Source organism: Gracilinanus agilis, chromosome 6 (assembly GCF_016433145.1).
Source record: "Gracilinanus agilis isolate LMUSP501 chromosome 6, AgileGrace, whole genome shotgun sequence".
Classification (NCBI taxonomy): Eukaryota; Metazoa; Chordata; class Mammalia; order Didelphimorphia; family Didelphidae; genus Gracilinanus; species Gracilinanus agilis.
The window spans coordinates 189065644-189069311 of record NC_058135.1 but is presented as its reverse complement, the minus strand read 5'-3'; positions in this window follow the sequence as shown (position 1 = coordinate 189069311).

Here is a 3668-nt window from a genome sequence, read left to right as displayed (position 1 = left end):
CTCCATAATGAACAAAATTATCAGGGAAAACTGCACTGATGTCTTTGAACAAAAATAGAAAATAGAATTTGAAATAATTCACCAAGTATCTCCTGAATGAAATTCCAAATTTAAAAATATCAGGAGAAAAATGGGCATTTAATGGAATATAGAAATCCTGAGCTTTCCTGATGAAATGATCAAACCTAAAAAGGAAATTCAGTAATCAAAACTGACACTCAAAAGAAGCAGAAAAGGCATACAAACAAACAAATCTCAAGAGAATGAGTAGAGTTAAACCAAGCACATCTATGCATCAGAAAGTAATAGCTAACGTAATTAATATTTCTATAGTATGGAATACTTAAAATTATTGAGAAACAATGGGTTAAACTGACTATATTCCTTGCATGGCAATAGAAAAACCAGAATACTTAAGAAATTTATGGTACACAGCCATATTTAAGATACTTAAGATATTTAATGTAATCAAGGGGGAAAAAAGGGATTAAACTGATTACATTATTAGTATGATGGAGATCACTAAAATGCTAAAGATATCTGTGATACTTCAAGTACATAAGTTACTTGAAGTAATTTGGATGCTTAAGATGCTGAAGATATTTAACAGCTTTATTACTATTAGAGCAATGAAGAGGAGCATATATAAATAGAGATCTGGGCATAAGTTGAATATAAGATATTACTTTTCAAAAGCCAAGAGTAAAGAAAGAGTAATACAATACAAAAAGAAAAAAAAGATAGAAAGTTGAGGGTAAATTGTCTCCCATGAGGAGCCATGAAAAAATCAAGATAGTAGATGGAAAGATGAGGGTGGTAGTTGGCGATGATTGAAATGTACTCTCAATGATATTGCCATAAAATGGGAATAAAATTTTCATTCACTTAGGGAAAGGAATCAAACTGACAATTTCCAATTGACAAATGGTCCAAGGATATAAATAGGCAATTCTCAAATAAAAAAAAAATTAAAACCACCTGAAGTCATATGAAAAAATGTTCCAAATAATTATTAATTAGAGAAAAGTAAATTAATTCAATAAAGCCTTCTTTTGGAACTGTTCATATTGATCAGTAAAAGAGTGGGGATGAGTGATAGCTATGGGGAAGTGAACCAGATAACTGATTCTCTACCTTTTATTCTTCTCCTGGGGTTTCCCCTAAACCAGAGAGTATCTACCTTCCACTCATCAGACTGACATGTCAAAAAAAGAACATTACAAATGCTGGAGGCCATTTGGGAAAATTAGGTCATTAATATACTGCTGGTAGAGCTGCAAACTGATATAATCATTTGGAGAACCTTCTGGAACTGTGCTCAAAGTGCCAAAACATTTTGACCCAACAGTATCACTCTATGTCTGTATCCCAAAGAGATTTCAGATAGGGGAAAACTATCTGCACACTACCTGTGCAGAAATAATTTTTGTTCCTCTTTTTGTGGTGACAAAGAACAAGAAAATGTAGGAATTACTGTCATTTGGGGAAAGGCTGAATAAGTTGTGTTGTACGCTTATAATGAAATACTGCTATACCATAAGTTATGGCAAAGGACATGATCACCAAAAGAAACTGGAAATAGTTAAATAAAGCAATGCAAAAGGAAGTGAGTATAAGAAAATGCTGTACAAAGTAAGAATAACGTACAATGATCACTTGGGAATGACAACTATTATCAATAAGGCAAGAAGCCAGGACAACTCTCAGAGCCTCATGACAAAGAATAAAAAAATAAAAAATAAAAAACTAACACCATAGAAAACAGATGACTTTGCCTTGGGACTTGGCCTTTGGTCTCTTTTGGAGCTCATCTTCGGGGAATAAGTAGTTGAAAACACCACCAGATGTGTGGAAGGCCCTTGTGGGGCTAAGCCTCACTTCACTAGAGAAAGGTTAATAGGCTTCTTAAAACCCTTCTCTTTAACTGCTTTTTTCCATTTTCACTCTTTATACCTCTGTAAATAAATGCTACTAAAAGTCATTTTGACTTGAGCTTTAATATTTTAAATTGGTGGGGCAGCTGCTTTGCTCAGTGGATTGAGAGTCAGGCCTATAGATGGGAGGTCCTAGGTTTTAAATCTGGCCTCAGACACTTCCTAGCTGTGTGACCCTGGGCAAGTTACTTGACCCCCATTGATCACCCTTCTCAGTCTTCCACCTAGGAGCCAATACACAGAAGTTAAGGATTTTTAAAAAAATATTTTAAATTGGTGACCACAATATTACCTTAGAATTATCATATTTAGTCAAGCCCTAATTTAATTTCTTATGAATTGAATTGATTCAGAAATAATTTAAAAAGTATTTAAGAGCCTATTAGGCACAAAGCCTTGGAAATATAACAACAAACTTTTAAAAACACAATAATCTCTGTCCTCAAGTATTTGCATTCTGCTTGGGGAGGTATAGATAAAATAAATACTAAATTTATATTAAATAAATGTCAAATATCTCTTTTTTTCTCATAGGATGAAGTGATCACCTATTCTGTTTCACTATACCACAGTAATGAAGTGCAATTAAGGAGATATCAAATCAGTTTAGTGTAGATATTCTATGTATCTAACACTTTGAAAGACATTTTTTAGGAAAGCACAAAAATGTTACTTTTTAAAATTCATTATGGAAAATTGACACATATGCCTTTGGTAATCTAGTCTAAGAATCAGTTCAAAGGAGTAGCTAACATTTAAAACCTTGAAATTGTAGCTAAAGGAAGCTGTATATGGAACAATTAGAAGATCTACAAGTATACTATTTCATTAAGTCAACTAAACAAGTCTTAATATGTTGGCAAAAGAATTTAGGTCATAGTAATAAGAAATAATCTAGAAAACTAGTCGTGGATGGCTTTGCCTTTGAGGTGTTACATAGCTAGTGGGTGTCACAAAACTGTACATCATCTCAAATTGAAAGTCAAATTGTCAAAAAGAACCTCAGCTATTTCCTTTTAATTTAGCTTTTTCTAACCTGACCTTCAATTGGAAAAAAAGTAGTTATATACCTGAGAGGTATTCATACTTCCAAAAGGAAGGGATTGACGTTTTATGTGATCTTTGACAAATTAGGTAATGAAAAGAGCTGCATAAATTTCATACCTCCTTCTCATTAAAGTTTGGGGAGGGAATGAGAATCATACACATCTAAATGACATATCAGTTATCTTTGCTTTAATTACATTGCTGGAATGATGAAGCAATATTATTGATCAGGCAAAAAGATGCTGCATTTGGCTTTCTGCATTGTTATTTTGTCATTCCCTCTGTTTCCTGCTGTGATACAAATGATTCATTTGTGTTTGCTGACAGAGATATTTTGCTTTAGGCAAAACTGAAGCAAGGAAAATCTTTGTAATCTCAACATACTGCATGACCCTCCCTCATTTAACATTTGTCAATTTCACACAGTGCACATAATTATATGCACAAATATGTCCTATTCTCCCATTGTGAAATGTCCCTCATGCTTTTTTTTTCTGGAAGAAAGTCAAATAAAATATATAATATTTAAAATCCAACACTGAATTTGAAATGAACTGAAAATACCAGATATTCCCACTCTGAATATCAGTGATGTGAGACTTCACTGTATTTGCTTCTTTCCTTGATTTGTATATATATACATATATATATGTACATATATATATATAATTTACCAGTATATTTTAA